The 20,027-nt window shown below is 35.8% G+C and overlaps 2 protein-coding genes across 8 annotated transcripts in view; both read right to left on the bottom strand.

Moving 5' to 3' along the window:
- LOC139980821 (uncharacterized) overlaps window positions 1–20,027 on the bottom strand; it is a 113,955-nt gene that overhangs the window by 52,395 nt on the left and 41,533 nt on the right. The window lies entirely within an intron of this gene.
- Window positions 1–20,027, bottom strand: part of LOC139981151 (uncharacterized) — a 37,403-nt gene that overhangs the window by 9,114 nt on the left and 8,262 nt on the right. The window contains exon 2 of one of the 3 annotated variants that reach the window (XR_011797793.1): window positions 5–1,362. The exons of the other annotated variants lie outside the window; for them this stretch is intronic. The gene's annotated coding sequence lies outside the window, so the exon portion shown is untranslated. Of the gene's footprint in view, window positions 1–4; window positions 1,363–20,027 lie in introns of those variants that run through there. 3 annotated transcript variants of the gene reach the window in all.

Here is a 20,027-nt window from a genome sequence, read left to right as displayed (position 1 = left end):
GAGAAGTAAAAAGAAGATTCTTGGTGGTGAAATTAACCAAGCAACAGCCGATGAGTATATTGACATACAACTGTGTACTAGTAGACATATCCACATCTGACATATATAAGGTTATTTTAACCTGTTGCTGCACTAGAATATTAGCCTCAGTTATTATTATTGCTGTTGCTATATATTTTTTCTTCTCTTTCTCTAGTTTTGCTGTCTTCTTGTTGAAAATGATTTTTTTTTCTTCTCATCACTATGCAGGGGTGTCGGAAGCTATTTTTGATTGGTACGGCAGATCAGAGTGTGGCCATCTATCATAATTATCGGGGGGACGTTTGGTAGGTCAAACCACGCTACGCGCCACCATGGTTGGCGCGTAGCGTAATGTAGACAATTTTGAAAAAATGCCTCCCAGATTGCAGGAAATGGCACTTCCCGAGCTTGAAAACAAGACCCCTGCCATGCCAGAGTAGTCACATTTAGCCTACTTGCCATTTTTTTGTTCTTAGTACTCCTTTTTTTTTTGCGCCGTGAATATTGGTCCGGCGTTCGCCGGACCTGCCGTACCGGCTCCGATGCCCCTGCTATGTTATTGTAACATAGTTTACTAGTCCATAAATGCAGGATAGGCTAGCTGGACAAAACAAGAAACAGCAAAAATGCACCCCGTACGTAGGGAATAGCTTCCTACAACGTAATTCAACAGCAGAAGACAGCAGAAGAGCACCACGTACTTAGGCAATAGCTTCCTACAACGTAATTCAAATCATAGCGTCAGATTCCACTCTAGATCCAACTACTGGCAAGCGAACTACCTGTGTCACAGCTGTCTGAGTAATATTTTACATTTAAGAGACCCTACACATGCTGGGCTGACATTTCCTAGAAAACAGAAATATCATTGCAGTTTCCAGCATACCACATCAACCAGGATGGTATAGTAATTTCGGCATCTTACAGAAAGGTGTTAAAGGTTTCTACACATGACACAGAGAGTGGACAAGAACAATGTTAGTTTTTAAGCTACTCTAAAGACTGATATGATGTAATAACATAGTTTCTTGCTTCAAATTTTACCTTACAATCCTTAATCTAACATGCACAGCTCACGTGAGCTTCATTTTGCATCAAACTCTGTAATGCAAACTTCTATTTCCTGAGAAATGTAAAATGATTATTATCAAATGTCAATTATCAAGTCAAATAAATGATAGAAGCAATTATTCAAACTGCCCTATAACATGTATTTCAGCTTCGTTTAACAAGCCAAAAGATCTTCTCAACACGTTTCCTTAAGTCAATGGTTGCCATGGCTACTAAGTTATGCCAGCTTGGATGATTTCAAGCAACTCTCAACAACAGCTCTGCAATGCACTATTTTAAATAGAACAAATGAAAAATTTCACATATAATAGAAGACCATATATGCAAGGGTTTTGCACAAAAATACTATGCACTAAGTGAGAGAAATTGATCAAAATTTATTCAGAGGTCTTCAAGTTAGGAATTATACCTGTCCTAGGAGAGTGATTATACAACAGATGTGTTAAAGAGAGTGTACCATCACATTTCAAAACAGTCTCTTAACAAACACTTTTATTTGATTGGGCAAATTGTAGGGGATAAGAGAAGTATATCAATAAGTTAAAGAACTCACTAAATTTCATATTTATACACAGATGTCTCATTTCAGTGTTAATGTAGAAGTTATCATGAATGGACAGACCTAAGATTTTGATAATGAGGTACGGCCTGAGGTGATTGAATCATTGAACGTGGCCCCCATGTATGGGATATAGGGTCTTCTCCCCTCCCCCCCCCCCTGAGGTTGAAATTCTAGAGGTCAAATGGTGCTAGTCTGTAGCATAGTATGATCATAAATTAGGTTTATAATTAAGGTCTAAATGCAAGGGTGCATAATAAGAACTTTTGAAAGGGTGTGTACGCTTAATTATACCAATACTATGCCAATTCAAAGAAATTGTTCATTGGCATTAAAGGGTTACTTTAGGCAGTATGGGCACAATATTACTTTTTACATATTGTAGATGATTACCAAACACTCCTTCTATTTCTATACCCCATTTAACTTTTGGAAGATGATCCTTGAAATATCTGAGGCTCATCATATGAAGTGGCTGGACTACTTAGTCTAACACACAAGACCAGTAGTGCACTGCAAAACTCAATGGAAAACATGAGACTTTTATCGCCTGCAATAACATGTTTACAATGCATTAAAAAATTCAAGGGAAAAAAAACTGGTGTTTGTCGTCCAGGGTTGCTCTCTTGAGTATATGAAGATTAATGAACATGGTTTGGTTCAGTTATTAAAATTTATAAAACAAAGGAACAACATTAATATTCAGGCCTGTACTGAGGAGCAGACGTCCTGGTCAATTAAGCATTATAGGAGCATTACAAAGTTTTAGCATATTTCAAAGATGAAAATCTTAAAAGCCAGAAATCCCAAAAGCAAAACTGCCTGAAGTTATCTTCTAAAGATACAGAATTGTATTCTTTAAGATTTAATGTCAGAATTCAGAGTAAATTATCGTACTAACAAGAATATAAACATAACTTTAATATTAGGATGTCATATCATCTGGCTCAAAACATGTTTTGATGCAAATATTGTTGCGTTCGCGGAGAGCATGATTGGAAAAGAAAATGTGGGAAGAGTTGTCAAGCGGTAAATACTTATATTTGTTCTCAATGAGAACAATATGAAAGAAAAATGTGTGATAAAATAGTTAAATAATGTTCGGTAAATTGCATGGTTACTACAAAAGCAATGCCTCCTAGCTACATGCACTGCTGTTCAGTGCCAGTAGAAATACCTATCAGACTACGATACCTCTCAGAGACCACTGCTAACTTGTAAATAATTTGCCTATTGGATTGACTCCAGCTATCCGAGTCGGTGAACCTCGAACCACAAGTGAACCTCTAAGCAGAATTTCACCCCTTTTATACGTTTTCGATACTACCGGTCATACAAATGATATACTTAACAATTGCTTAGTTTGGCCAATGTAGGAAACAGTTAATCCACCAATTTTGGCTGATGTAGGGAATTGTTAAAGAATTAGCCAATTTTGGCTGATGTTGGGAATAGTGAAAGAAAGAGCCAAAAAAGACCTAGAACTGCTGAATTTGTCTCTCCAAGGGCAGCTCACAACAGATACGCCATTGCTTTATTGAATCGGCTGAGGTCTGAAATTGTCAGCAAGTTTGATGGCCTTCCTGACCTTCAAATTTGCCACAAAAAAAAAAACAGGGAAATATCCCACTCCCAACCAGTCAGCCGCATGCCCGCCCACCACATTCACAGACTTAAGACAAACAAAGTAACAAATAAGATGGCCTATTTTGAGAGATAAGAAAGAGGGCCCTTTGACCTTTGCAAAATACACTTCACTTTTGTGGACCACATCAATATCAAGGTTAGGTACACAACTATGTTTCAAGCTGACAGATACAGAAACATGTCACATGGAATGTACTGGTTATATTTAATTGACATTAACTGCCTAACATTGACCGCCTAACATTGACCGCCTAAATATTCTCCAAAAGAGGGCTATACGTCACATTGCTAATGCCCCACCACTTGAACATACTAGTGGCATATTTGATTTGATTTATTTGATTTTCCACAGATAATAAATATAAACATGTGGAGGGAAGTCCTCTAAAAAGCCAATTCAGGCTTAACAAGGTAAAGGACTCCCAAGAAAGAAAGAAAGAAAAAAAAATACCTACATACATACATACATACATACATACATACATACATACATACATACATACATACATACATACATACATACATACATACATACATACACCCATACATACATACATACATACATACATACATACATACATACATACATACATACATACATACATACATACATACATACATACATACATACATACATACATACATACATACATACATACATACATACATAAATGAATTTAAGTCCCTAAATTTATTAAAACCTGGTGATATTATAACAGTCAAGGTTGCTACGTTTGCTTAGAAAGCATGGAATGGATTACTGCCAGTCACTTTTAATGACTTTATATGTAGTAACAGAGTCTTACATAACCATCACACAAGACAACGCTCATTGCAATTTTGACCATTGTAACATAGGGAAATCCGGTCTTCGTAATAGAGCAATACAAATTTGGAATGATCTATCAACATAGTTTAAGTCTATACCTTCAAACCAACATTCACCAGACATTTGAAAAAGGAATTTATTAACTCGTACTAGTATTATATAATCTATTCATGTATCCATCTCAGCATGATCAGGTTATTATTATTGTATATATAATCTTTATGTATATATACTGTATTATTTATTGTACATTTTTTCCTTTTCTTCCAGGGGGTCTCCTACTTTGTTAAGTCTTTTTAAGACTTTATAGGCGACTTCCTTTCCCATTGTATACAATTGGAGATAAAACAAATAAATGAATTAAAAAATAATTCCCTACACTATACATAAATACACCATACAAGTTATTGCTGTATGATACTGCCATATCTGAAATGAATAAAAAAAATCAAACTTTCTGTTGATAGGCAATTAACAGAACTTTCTTTTATAATTTGTTTTCTTTGTATATCAGCATGTAAATGATACACAAATTATATCTGACACTCCACTGCTTCTCCATTGCAAAGGCAACTTCATTCCAGTAAACAGAACATTTCATACTTGATACCAATTATTTGATGGAAACGTGAGCTTTCAAAGGTCAAAATAGGTATAAGAGCCACTACACGTCACGTTCATTAATTTTGGTGCACAAACAGTGGCAGGTGCTATATGGCAAATCATTTCACTAAATAAATGATCATTTAGTAAATGAGTAAATCTAATCCAAACTACCTCTATCGTATATATGTGTTGGTTTTGGCATTGATTCTAAATATATCACAATGTTTATGTAGAACACCTTCATCAGTAGTTGACCATCTTATAAAGCATATATATATATATCATGTTTATTGTTTTATTACTTTAAAACTGTATTATGCATCCCATTGTGAACACCCAGAAACCGATGTCTAAATCCTTTCTTTTAGTATTGATAGGGTCTTTACAATCACATTATTATGATAAAAGGACTAATTCAATTACCACATTTATTGGTCGTTTTGTAAAGTAGGAGCAAATTACAGTTTTGTTAATGAACATGTCAACAGACACAGACATGTTTTGTAAACCATGTTGTATTGGTCTCTTTTCGTGCAATCTTTTACCTTAAATGATATACACAGGACAGACATGCACTGATAATTGCTCCTGCCATTACATGTGTTCGAACAAGTTGAGTCCTATAAATTACCGGGAATTTATTTATACTAGGCCGACTATGTCACTGTAGGAATCCATATCATGTCTCAAGCATATTTTTTTCAGTATATAGGGATATTTATCCTTGCTTCTCTGCTATAATAATGGTCAAGCAGCATTTCACAGATGTACAGTGCTTTATCATGGAGTTCATTTTGTTTTAACTCCTATGGAAAAGAAGTTACCGCATCAAAATAATGTGATTGTACACAATGTACAGAGAACCTTTCAAATGTGAAAAAAGTATCATTTAAACCAAATAAATGTTATGATAGGCATTCATTTGTAGGCTATGCATTTATAACAGGATGCATTATATGGTGTTCATAGTCTAGCATATTCAGAAAAGGCCTTAATTAATGCTATACTGATTTTAAAAATATGCAAATATCAAACACAGTGAAAACAAGCTCCTATGTTCCATTTTCAATTTATCATGTGAGACTAACTTATCTATGTAGGCCTACACATGTCCAGAGCAATGTTGATTACACACTAGAAGAAAGTACAGCAGATCCAAGCAACCCAGAAAAAATGACATTAATGGTATAAATGACATTGTACTTCAGGATGCCATGTACAGAAACATAAATTTGAAGATGAAATACAGCTCTTCAGTTACTCACTATGTGAGCACACTACTCACTATGTGGGCTGACAACTCACTTTGTGGGCACACCACTAATTATGTGAGCATACTACTCACTATGTGGGCACACTTCTCAATATGAGGGCACACTACTCAATATGTGGGCACACTCCTCACTATGTGGGTACTCCTCACTATGTGGGCACTCCTCACTATGTGAGCACACTCCTCAGTATATGAGCACACTACTCACTATGTGGGCAGGCACACTACTCACTATGCGGGCACACCACTAATTATGTCGGCACACCACTAATTATGTGAGCATACTACTCACTATGTGGGCACACTACTCAATATGAGGGCACACTACTCATAATGTGGGCACATTCCTCACTATGTGGGCACTGCTCACTATGTGAGCACACTCCTCACTATGTGGGCATTCCTCAGTATATGGGCACACTACTCACTATGTGGGCATACTACTTACTATGTGGGCACACTACTCATTATGTGGGCACACTCCTCACTATATGAGCACACTCCTAATTATATGGGCACTCCTCACTATATGAGCACACTCCTCACTATGTGGGCACTCCTCACTATGTGAGCACACTCCTCACTACAGTATGTGGGCACACTCCTCAGTATGTGGGCGCACTCCTCACTATGTGGGCACACTCCTGACTATGTGGGCACACTCCTCAGTATGTGGGCACTCCTCACTATGTGAGCACACTCCTAATTATGTGGGCACTCCTCACTATATGAGCACACTCCTCACTATGTGGGCACTCCTCACTATGTGAGCACACTCCTCACTATGTGGGCACACTCCTCACTATGTTGGCAGGACATTCCTCACTATGGGAGCACTCCTCACTATGTGGGTGCACTCCTCACTTTGTGGGCACACTCCTCACTATGTGAGCACACTCCTCACTATTTGTGCACAGTCCTCATTATGTGGGCACACTACTCATTATGTGGGCACACTCCTCATTATGTGGACACACCCCTAACCATGTGGACACCCCCTAACCACATGGTCACACTCCTAACTATCTGGGCACACTTCTCAATGTTTGATCATGTCATTCCTCACTATTTGGCGATAACCAGCTTTCAGGACCAGAACAAGCTGTCAGGAAGGTACTATTGAAAATGTCAAGTTGGACAATTTTAGCATGTTAACACTTGAGGCCTATACCGTTGACAGTCAACTGCAATTATCATGATTTGTTTAAGAGGCTCATGTACACTGCACGTTATACTCAGTAATCGCCATGATATTTTACCAGAAAGAGAAAGATATTAATCAATCAAGAGAGTGCCAACACTGGTAAACACATGTAACAATATGGGTGACTAAATCCAAATTTCACTTTAAAAGAATGGCTTGTGACATTTACTTGTAATATAAACACTGTGAACAAAATTAACTCATAAACTCAGTCAAGCATTGAAATATAACTTAAGATAGTATTTATTGTTCAATTACATTGACCTACATCTAATGACCACATCAAAACACTACACAATGAACGCTACACAAGAGCTATTGTCCATACCTTGATTTCTCCCCCCATGCATGCTCTCTCCACCAGTCAAACTACTCATCTTTGCCTATAAATGTTCTCATCCTTGCCAACTCTCTACATCCACCATGACTGAAGTCATCAGCATTGCAATCTCCAAGATATGACCATAGAGGAACCTTGAGTTTTGTATCTTCAGTGCACAGACTATAGCAAGCTTCATGACTGAGCCAATTGAAAGCCAGTGGCCTTCACTTGAATCAATATGCATTGCTGCAATGATCGTTTCTTCCATAAACAACCAGGACGACAATGACTAGGTTTACTTTGATGACAATTTGTTACAATATGCTTGGATAAATTCATAAACTGCAGCATAAACAGATTCAGGAACTATAATTCATATGTTGAGAATGTGCTGCTGAAGTTGTTCTATCCATTGTAGGAAGAGTAGAAGAATGATTATCCAGGTGTGCTGTGAATTGTACTAGTATTTACAAGAAATTGGTAAAATGGCTCTCTGAGAATCTAGCCTTTAAGAACTTGTGTAGAAAATCATAAGAGTACCTTTCTGTATATCGTAGACTACATTTGCAGTAAAGCGATATCTATCAAAACTGAGAAATATTTAAAAATGTGCCTTTCTTTATATAGCAACAGAAGAATTGGTAAAATGGGCACATATATGTCTATAAAATAATATTCAAAGAAATTGTTCACATGTACCATGTGCCCTGATCTAATAGCATATTTTACATGGGGTTAATATTCAAAGCATATTACTGTACCTGAGCCACAGATTTTTGTGAAAAATCAATTTCGAAGATAAATTTGATGCTTTTATGTGAGAAAACTTAAAATCAATTTCGAAGACAATTTATGTTTTAAGTAAACATTATAGTATAAACAGTGACTCTTGGCATAAAATTAATTTGGATATGTTGTACATAGACAATTTAAAAGCACAGCTTTTAGTCAAGGTTGTAATTCTATAGCATGGTTATGTTTTGTGCGCTACAAATCTGACATGTACAATGGTACTGTATGTTATCAATATCGAGCTCCAAAATAGAAGATTATTTTGAAAAGCAGTTAACTATGAAGACATGAAGACTACTAATCTGTCTAACATCATCCTGTTATATTTAAGCAGGATAATATTTAAGGATAATATTTAAGCAATGAGAAAAACATTAGATATAATAACAGGGAAAGTTAAAATATGTAGTTCAGGATCTTAAGGCAGCTCCTTTGTGTTGATTTGGGTGAAGTTATGATACTCTTTCTGATACTAAAAGCCAATTACATTAATGCTGCACCTTCATTAGCATCGATAGCCAAGTTTTGTTGCAAAATTGTTTATGTAGAGCCTAAAAATTTATTTTAATTCTCTTTTGCTATTTGATTGTGGTTAACACTGGCAAGCAAACATGTTCAGACAACTGTATAATGAAATTAATTACTCGATCATCAATGTTTGGTGACAACATCTTGAAGTGTGTCTAAGTTTGATAAATACGATACATAACCTTTAACAATAATCGTTGAATGAGTATGGCTTCTAAACAGACTTAAACTAGACTGCCGCTAGTCATTAATTTCATCTGTATTCTAATGTACATATATGTCAAAATCATCTTTAGCTGATGAAGGAAAGGGTTTAGATAAAATTTACAAGTCCCTTGTATCTCTGGAGAATATTTCACATGAAAATTCCAAAGATCTCAAAAGGTAGACATTTCAAATATAAAGAAGCAAATGTCCTGACTCATAAGATGACCTCAAACAAACTCACTCCATTTGCCAAAATAAACTTTCCAAATAAAGCTTTGAGGATAATTTCATTTCTCTCAAGGTTAACTTCTGGCATGATCAATCTCAATTTGCAGTTAAGGTTACAAAAAAAAAAAAAAATTCTTCTGAAGGAGGCAACTGCAGTTCAGTTATTGCAAGATGTATCTCATAGTGTTTGTTGTGTACAATACTAGTTGTCAGACATTTTCCAATGTAAGTTTTAGTCTGTATTGAATCTTATTTGTCTCTTATTATCTTATTTTGCCATGTTGTATGACATGCAGATTTGAAAATGTATGCATTACAAATATCACATCATTATTAAAATGCCAATTAACTGAGAGACTTGGCAGTATTGAGCCTGTACACTCCGTGTCTGATCACAACCCGACTCAACTTGACAAGCACAGTCCGTGACTGATCACAGCCCTACTCAACTTGACCTGCACACTCCGTGACTGATCACAACCGTACTCAACTTGACCTGCACACTCCGTGACTGATCACAACCTCACTCAACTTGACCTGCACAGTCTGTGACTGATCACAGCCCTACTAAACTTGACCTGCACACTCCGTGACTGGTCACAACCTTATTCAACTTGACCTGCACACTCTGTGACTCATCACAACTTGACTCAACTTGCACATTCTGTGACTGATCATAACCCGACTATACTTGTCATGCACACTCCGCGACTGGTCACAACCTTACTCAACTTGACCTGTTCACTCTGTGACTGATCACAACCTCACTCAACTTGACCTGCACACTCCGTGACTGATCACAGCCCGAACCAACTTGACCTGCACATTCTGTGACTGATCACAGGCCTAGTCAACTTGACCTGCACACTCCGTGACTGATCACAACCTCACTCAATTTGACCTGTACACGCCATGACTGATCACAACCTGACTCAACTTGACCTGCACACTCCGTGTCTTATCACAACCTCACTCAATTTGACCTGTACACTCTGTGACTGATCACAACCGGACTCAACTTGACCTGCACACTCTGTGACTGATCACAACCTGAATCAACTTGACCTGCATTTTACATGGAAAATTGTGGACAGTCAGGCAGTGAGTATGTTATCGATTTGTTTTCACAATCTTTGTTTCAAGGACACTGAACCAAGGTTTGTGCCCTAAGGCCATTTTTTGAAATATTTGATTGTCTTCTTAAAAAGAGGAATATCACATAATTAAAATGATATATGTGGGCTTGTAATTCAGGGTAAACTTTTAAATCGTAGTTTGCAAATATTGAATGAGTTTCCCAGATTTATCAAAACTTTCAAATGAGCATATCTTGGAAACAAAAAGTCATTTTTGGAAAATTTCAACAGATTTTGAATGAGAGTAACAAATGTACTGAATATGGGGCAACTTAGCTACATTTACATAGTACTTCAGAACATGGTGAGTATGTAATAACAATTTTGCATTCTAAAACTTTGTCGTACAGTTTTGAAGGGTGTATATGAAGAGACAACATGGAAAGAAGCATACTGGAAATGTTCAAACCTTAAGACACTGTATTCATTATTTGAAGAGAAACACGACTATAGTGACAGTGAGGTTCACTATGAAGGAATATTTCTGCTGATCACGTAGCAAAGATTTATCGAAACAAAAAATCCCTGCTTTACGGGATAATTGGCAATAATTGGATACATACCTATACATGATTTTATCAAGTTTTAAAATGCACTAATTAGTCAGCAATTAATTTTTATATGATTTTTTAGTGGCTTTTGCATCATCTACGCATCACTGGCCATCAAGTTAGCTGTACACATTATACGTATAGTACTATATAGCCGTGCAAACACAGCTATAACATACCCACTGTAGGTATATAGTGATGTATACATAAATTGATATGAATAAATTATAGCTCATAGTAGTTTTTCATTCTCTCTTCTCTTCTTTTTACAATCAGTGTTTTTTGGGAGATTCTTACATCCATTATACCGAGAGTAGATCAAATACCAATTCTGTTCCCTAAATTATGACATTTACAATGTTGACGATCAGTCCTCAGAGATTTCTGATATTGACTCCAAATCATACAGTACCTGATAATATCTGCAATAATCATACAGTACCTGATAATATCTGGTGCATAAACCCTTTGAAACTCTAGATTCTGTGAGACCCAGTTGCTAGAGAGTCTACAATTGATCATTAAAGGACTTGCTGCTAGGCAATGAAATGTAAAGTCTCTTAGCCTCTTAGGTACATATACCCTGGGCAAAATGTTTGCTGTTGTGTATACCATGGACATTATGATGACATAGCAAAAGAAAATGCAGGTTGCAAATACTAACAATAATTAAATGATTGGTTCAGTTGTCATACATGTTTATGTTATATGACAGAGGACAATAAAAGAAACACAATGGTGAAAAAACTGTTCAAATATCTTTTTCGGTTAAAGAGATATTCAAGTGTAAAGTTTTGTCAGATTGTGTAGAAACTGCTGAAATCTGACTAGCTGTGATGTCACATCCTCACATTCCTGAAAAGTCTTTTTTTTTTCTCTAAATATTTTGTGAGATTTCATGACTTTCAACCCAAAGATATGTCAGGAGATCTCATATAGTCAAAGGAAGTATTTGAGATTAACCATCTGAATAATTTTTTATTATATTATTTAAAATGTAAATAACTTTTCAAGAAATATATTCACAATCGTTAAGGAAGTGAGGATGTGACGTCACACCCGCACAGTAAGTCTTTCTACACCAGTCGTTTACAAAGAAATTTTGATATCTTCAAAGTGTCATATCTCCTTAACGCTATCATGGTAGTTTCTTCACTGTTCTTTTTGTCTTTTTGTGCTCTTTCATACAAAATAGACATGTCAAACACCTGAACCAATCCTTTAAAGTTGCACAAGCAAAAAAAAAAAGAAGAAATATATTGTGTTAGATATTAGGCTGTTTTTCAATTATAATACCTTCTAAAAGGTTTTAAGAGTGTAAATGAGTGATCAAAGGTAACCAGTGGTCATTTTCCTGCAGATATCTATCTTATATATAGATCAGGTATAAGTCACTTTCAAGTATTTTCAAAACAAATCTGTAATCTTATAAATCAACCAACTAAAGGGAACGGTCGTTTTAGTCTTTTCCAAGCAAGCACAGAGCGGTGATTCATCCCATTTGCGACCTTTAACTAGAGAATGCCTTTACTAATTACACCAACACATCAGTGTCTCTCAATCTTTATTTGTTAAGTTTGAGGTTTCTGATTTACAAAGGTTGGCAGATTGCTAATACTACTAACAGTACATTAATAGCAACAACAAAATACATGCAGCTAAAAATTACTGGAGAGAGGTTCATCCATAAACTCCACAACTTCCATGGTGACCGTCCAAACTGCAATTAAGCACATATACCTATGGTGAATTTATACTTTTTAGCAAGCTTTTATGGCTGGTCATAAAATAGACATCTGTAAAGAAGATGAACTGGTTCCTTTATAACTTTAAAAGCTCTGAGATTACAACACAATTGCTAATAGCACTCTACACATAAAAGAGAAACGCAAGAATATGTCACATGTGTTCTTCAATTCTTTCCGTTTGCTCCATTTTCTATGGCTGTGACATAGTCAGGATGTCTATACTTGATGCAAGTTAATATTTCAAAATGGTTTTAGATTGGCTTTTAAACGGTTACTAAGTGACGTCCTTAAAGACATCTTAGACCTTTAGGGCAAAATTGAATAGAATGAAATAAAAGGAAAAAGTATACCAAAATATTTGAAAAGCATGAAAGAAAGGAGAAAAATGGCATGATCTCAAAAATATATGCTCCATACTTTGCATACTTGGATGATCAGAGAGGAAGAACAAATTCAAAAGAAAACCAGAAAGCCAGTTGGCTTTTTGACTCCTAATTGCCATATAATTTGCTCAAAATTCCACGTATCTGACTTCAGAGCAAGTGAGTTAAATCTGTCCAAGAATTAAGTGAGAACCAGTAAAGATAAGATATGTCCATCTCTTATTTGTACAGTAGCACCTATTTGTGGGTATCAACCAGTTAATTCGCTGGTAAGGATTTTACAGTAAAGAATTTTTATTCCGAAATATTTAAATATCCAGAAAAATTGGTGAAATGAAGACACATGGATATATGAGCAAATGGACATTTTCTTTTACCAATATTGAGAAATATTGCCACCCACCATCCCTTTAATAATTGTTATTAGTAAATGAGAGTTACATGACATTGTTTAAACACTTTGAAATATTTTCACTTTTTGCCAAAGCCAAAGTCATCTAGTATAAATCACAGACATTAAGGCTAAGTTCGATAACCTGTTGACCCCATGAAACTCAAGAGTGTGAAAACTAATACGGGCCACTTGAGTGTGTTTAAAGCATGAACTATTTGTAGCAGATTTCATTTCCTGGATAACTATATATTCGGACCGTTCACTAAACTGACCTGAAATTGACCAAACAATCAGTGTGGTCACCAGGCATTTCAATCTAGGAATGCACAACACATAATGAGGGGAGCAAAATGTTTATTTGTGAATGGAGTCCTGGGGGAGGGGTCCCCCCTTTGATAAGGTTTTGATTTATTAAGGGTCCTAAATTGATGCAATCTGGTGCTCTATTTGCAACTTGAAGTAACTTATGGTTAAGAATTTTCGTGCATGGTAAAACTAAGTTTGCCAAAGAAGGTATCCGGAAGAAGGATTGTATACCTCAATGTTATATTGAAAATAGTGACATACAGTGTAGGACACAGGGTTATTCCTGCAACTAACATAAATGCTGGCCAGAGATCAACTTAAAATGTATTTTGCATCTACAAATTTCAGTTTGCATGAGGTTTTGAGAAATCAATAAAGATCACGCATGGGAGCCAAATTTACCAATTGATCTAACTTCCAATATATAGAACAAACTATGGCAAACTTAAGAGACCACTAACTACTAACACACTTTGTACTTTGTACTCGCACAATTTTAAATTATTGAGTTAACATTGATGTGTGAGTTGGACCTTGTTGTAAACTGTAGCCTCTAGATAGGTCAGCAATCTTCATCTGACCAGTATTTGAAGGAATCCAAGAAGAAAATAGCATAAATGTCAACTGATCACATGGTCACAACTATCATCAACATCCATATTCTACAACCATACTTGATGGTGCAAACTCACATTCTTTTATTAAGGAAAATTGCTTATAATTATTGATTGCAAACATGTTATAACCTGTACCAAAAGTAGGTTAAACATTTATAGTGACTTCACTGACACTTTCAGAGACATTTATTCTCACAAAATAAACAGTCTATGGTAATGTCCTCTTCAACACCTGGGAATAAATTTGTAGGATGGAATCTTAACAAAGAGGAGTACTAAATTGGGAAATTTTTTAATATCGCTTTAAAATTCTGGAGTGACCAACAATGTAGTTGTTCATCCTGTGATAAGAAAATTAAAGGCAAAGCAAAGCCAAAGGCTTTCATACTTGGCTTTTCCCTAGTTAAAAGTGATTCATTATATTTGTTTGGGTAAGTTGTTCAATCACTAGTATCTCAATCAGTCATACCAACACATGATGATTGGTGAGCAAAATTTCCTTCAATTCTCCTCCAGTTTGAACATTATTCCTTTATTACTGTGAATTTCACTCAATACAGAGACAATACCCAGTGAAGAGCAATCATACACATATTCCAGCTGATTACTTGATAAGCAGTGATAGCTTTTAATAACCATGGTAACTTTACTAATAAGCATTTCAAATGAGTTCAAAACACATCCTTCTTTTCATTTCTTTACTCCACTGTATTATGCACCTGTGACAGACAATGCAGTTAATGCATTGTCACATTGTGTGCAGCACACAGCTTAATAATCAAAACCTGTGGATATGATTTGAACTTTAATAATGCTCTATTGTTTTTGCTTTTATCGTAGAGTACACCGTCGAAGCAAATTGCATCAGGCTGTAAAAAGTAGGTCTTACATTTCACAACAGTCATGACTTATATAAAAAACAAATTTTTTGCTACTGTAGAAATCGTGCCATTACTATTCATGTATGCGCATATCAACCACTTGTGACATTTTAATCAAGGGTAAAATGCAAAGCCATAGTTTTGAAGCATTCTAAAAAATTGAGTAGATATTTGGTTCACCTATATATGAGTTTAACCACACTAAACATGCTTTTGAAATGACATTTGGTACTTCAGTTGGCCCAGACTAGCCCTTGGTAACTTCAGAAAATAGCTCTTACCATAGAGTTAGAAGTCTCTTCTAACCCCATGCTATTACAGTATATAGTTGGACATATGTCAGGGTATTAATGTTCTATAAATAACTTGACTGTACCTTTCTTTTCACAACAAGTAGGTATCAATGTTGTTATGTTGACCTTGAATGGTAAACTCAATCACAGACACAATGTAATGAGATCTAATGAAGTTGAAAAAAAAAATTGAGAATTATATCATCCTCCTTGGATTAATCTCTAACAAGTTAAAGGGTGTGAAGACTCGCACAAAAAGAAACTGCTGGTAATTTGACCTAGTTTGGAATGAGGTGTAACAGAAGTGTTAAACACCACCATCGAGCCCAGAAAATACACACACAGCTTGCTACCGTCAGTAATTTAGACACTAGTGTACAGTCAGTACATAAAGCTGCGGTCAATACACACAGCACAGTATACAAACGATACAGCGATGGACATCTCGGGTCCAGCTTAAGATAACAAGGTATCACATTTCATTACTGTCTGCATTTTGTAGCGACACGAACAAAACGTCACTTGCAAGCAACAGAAAGTTAACTTTTTCAGATGGCCGCACGCGGTTTGGGTCGAGTCTTCAATGCCTTTAACTCCTGACATATTTATTCTTCAATGCAATAGACATCATTCCAGACTGTCATTAACTAGCATTGCAGCCTTTATGTAATGAAACTTTCTAGTCCACTTTTCAGCATGTGTATCATACCTCCTACTGAACATCCATGTGGATAATCTGCACGGTGGAAGACTATATATCCAATCACATTAACCGATGCACAATCTGGACTATAGGTAAAACATCAACTAAACTATATCTAAGACAGTTAACCTAATTTATAAAAAGTAACCTTCAAGGCTTATTCCTAAAGCAGAAGTTGTAAATTGCATGAATATGATGCTGAAAATTGTCTGCATGGATAAGATCAAAGCCATCCAAATAGAATGCTTACTGTACACATGTGAAATTTAATGATACCTTATTGATGTATCCATAGCAACAGTGGATCAACGTGTACTGACAACATATAGCATTATTGCACTGAGAATGGTTTTGAGTTTCTATTTAATGAATCAATCGATCATCAGAGAGCGAACTATTATTCTCATAAAATATTTGCAATTGGATGATCATGAAATGCTCATGAAATTGACATGAAAAGATTCCACAAGTACCACATTCCAAGGAGACATTATCAACGAGGCTTTAATAAGCAGATTGAAGCCTTGAAAAACCGTAAATATAATAACATCTCAGATTATAACCAACTGTCTTGCACTGTCCAGAATACTCAAGCACCAGATACCACCTTCAAAGCAACCAAATCTAGAGTGAGGGATAAAATATTTCTAGAATCATGGATTAAAGGTCCACAGTGGAGAGTCAAAACAAAGATAGCTAACAAATCCCCCAGTGGGCCACAAGTCTGTTGTCACCTTGTTCACATTTAAGGATGCAAGCAGGATCTGATACCACAAGGGTGATCGAGATTGTGGTGGGAACGCTTGTATACTCTGGATCAGAACGTGCAATCCTGCAAAGACGATCAAGATTAGTAACCAGTGTTACCAGCGTTAGCGTTTTTACACTAGATTTAGCGGTTTAAGACTTTTCTGGTGTTTTAGCGTACGTTTTTTCAAAATTGATCTAGCATTTTTTGCCCGAAATTTATGGTTAACAAAAATATTGCACGTATCGGAAACATTCAAGGTGAAATTACTGCTTGGCAACACACTGAACCTATTTATATGTTACTTTTATACAATGTTATCGCAGTCGATATATTTATTATGCGGAACAGAGCTGGTCAACGGACTGAGACGAGAATCGTTTCTTGCAGTTAAATTGCATCTGAATTAGTTGTAATTTTGTTGATTCTACAGTTGTTTTGTTATAATTATGAGCCATTATGACTTGAAATATGTTTAAATAATCATAAAACTGTCATATGAATAATTGCAACTTGTGATGGAAGGTAATAGGCTACATTACATATGTTCATGAAAATCTATATCTAGAGTTTTCTGGGGTTTTACTTTTGCAAATCTAGCGTTTTTTTGGCATGTGCCGCTGGTAATGCTGTTGGTAACTAGCTAGCTACTTGATTTGTAAACAAGGACCGTCACCTTTTCCTGCTTACATATTCTCCCATCTTTCGACGTTGATCCACCACAGGTTCTCACCTGTGGATGTATCCCAGGGAAGGTAAACTAGATCCTGATCCTCCTTGAATTATCCAATGTGAATTACCAAGGCCAGCTGTGAGTATTGTCATCCTCTTGTGCACTCACATGTCCTAGCAGGGTCAAGCAATAATTTGCTCAGATAGTTTTACCCATAAGTACTTATGTTTTCCCAGTTAATTCAATCCTCTTCCTACTCTACAAATTTTTGGAGGTGCTGAACTTCCTTTGGAATACTTAATCCGTGGTCTTGTACAGTGCTAATTACCTTGAGGGGTATGTAACAACCCTAAAGTTCCTTAAACAATGTCTCTTAAACACAATGGCACCCTCCAGTCACATGACCGCGGCACCCATGACACAAACTACAAGAATACCCAAAACCTTCACCATTAACTTCCCTTTTCATAGAATTACCAAACATTTCTATTAATCAGGATTGTCCTGTTTTGCAACGAAAATATAATGTCCCACCAGCAATTTTTATTGTCCCGATTTTCTTAAGTTCTTTGTTATGTTCAAAAATATCACTCTTTTGATGATACGCAACTAGCTAACAAATTTAAACACACAGTAGGGTATGATTGTCACTCTATGTGACAGTTTCCTAAGCATGATATAAACATTGATCATATATATTATGTGGGAAAAGCTGTGTCATGTGGACTACATACAGTGGCGGAGCGTCCATATAGTCAGGGCGGGGGATGCCCCCTGACCAGCTCTTTTCAGCTCTTTAACACTTTTTACTTATTAGCCATTATTAAATTTTTATGGCGCTCTCATCTACCTATTGATATTTGTCACATTTTGTTGGTGTAACTTGGCGATGAAACCTATTTATTCTTCGTTTATCTGCAAATTAGCCAGGCCCGGAAAGGGTCATTTCCGGCAATCTAGGAAGTATCTTTAATCAACACATTTCTTTACACTCCACGCCAACCTGTGGTGGCTCTCTGCTTAGGTAGTATCAAAAGCGCCCCTACAGACCATTCTCGCCCCTCCTGACCAATACCCCTAGTTCCGCCACTGATTACATAGTTGCAGCAATATGCATACTAACATTAAATATGAACAACTGCCTGGATATCAAAGTTTGTAAAACTATATCAAGTTATTGATATCTTTTAAATTTCATTCGGAAAGATATCAAGAAGAGGGTTTCTCAATTTGATGAAATGTTTGCTTTAAGATTCAATACTAACTTTAATGTAGAAACATTTTAACATCTCATAGCTGATTTTATCAACAAGCAATAGCTATAAATATGAGTTTCTCGCTTTCATTGATTCAGAATTTTTATCTACTGTAGGTCAGAAGCTTTCACTGACATATCTACAGCCTACAATTCCAGGTTTTGTAATCCTTTTAAACGAGCAGGTTTTGGACCAATTGAACAGACCAATAGTTTACTTGTTTCTAATGTCTAAATTTACAAGAAAATAAAACCAATAATTTTAATTGGTATTATGTAGATTCTACCCAGGGATTGCATACAATGCTTTATATTATTATATGCACAAGGTTACAGTCACTTTTTCTCAATAACAGAACTCCAGTTTTCCAGCACAAATAAAAATGCTATTTCCATTTCAAATTTTCCTATTTCTAATGTCTAAATTTACACACAAAAAAGGAAACCAATAAATTAAATTGGTACTATGTAAATTCTACCCAGGGAATGCATACAAAATATGAATGATAATTTATATCATTATAATGCCCAAAGTTACAGTCACTTTTTCTCAATAACAGAACTCCAGTTTTCCAGAACAAATAAATATGCTATTTCAATTTCATTATTAAATCTGCCGCCAAGCACTTCCATTAACTTTCTTCACAGCATAGATCAGTGTTTGTCTCAAATTCAATGTCAATTGTATCTGTTTCAATTTCAATAACAAACTCATTGTGTGCAGTAATATGACATGGTAAAGTTGCTTTGTGCATTGAACAAATAACTGTGGCAGGTTCTTCTATACCAACTGTATGCTAAGAAAGCTTTAAAGGGAAGTCTTATTTCTACAGATCAGTTTAGTGATTGGTGACATGAATAAGCTATGGCTATATGAAAACCATTTAAGTATCCAAGTGGCACAAATTAAAGCAAACATTCATATCTGTATTGATTCTTTGCAAGCATATATTGAACAAATTCAAGTAAACTTACTTAATTTAATTTAAAAGGTTAAATGACTACAATCTAGGCTACTTTCTTAGCAAACAAAGGAGTTAGTGAGTGACAAA

Source organism: Apostichopus japonicus, chromosome 15 (assembly GCF_037975245.1).
Source record: "Apostichopus japonicus isolate 1M-3 chromosome 15, ASM3797524v1, whole genome shotgun sequence".
NCBI lineage: Eukaryota > Metazoa > Echinodermata > Holothuroidea > Aspidochirotida > Stichopodidae > Apostichopus > Apostichopus japonicus.
The sequence above is the reverse complement of the archived record's forward strand: the minus strand, read 5'-3'. Positions and strand labels throughout refer to the sequence as shown.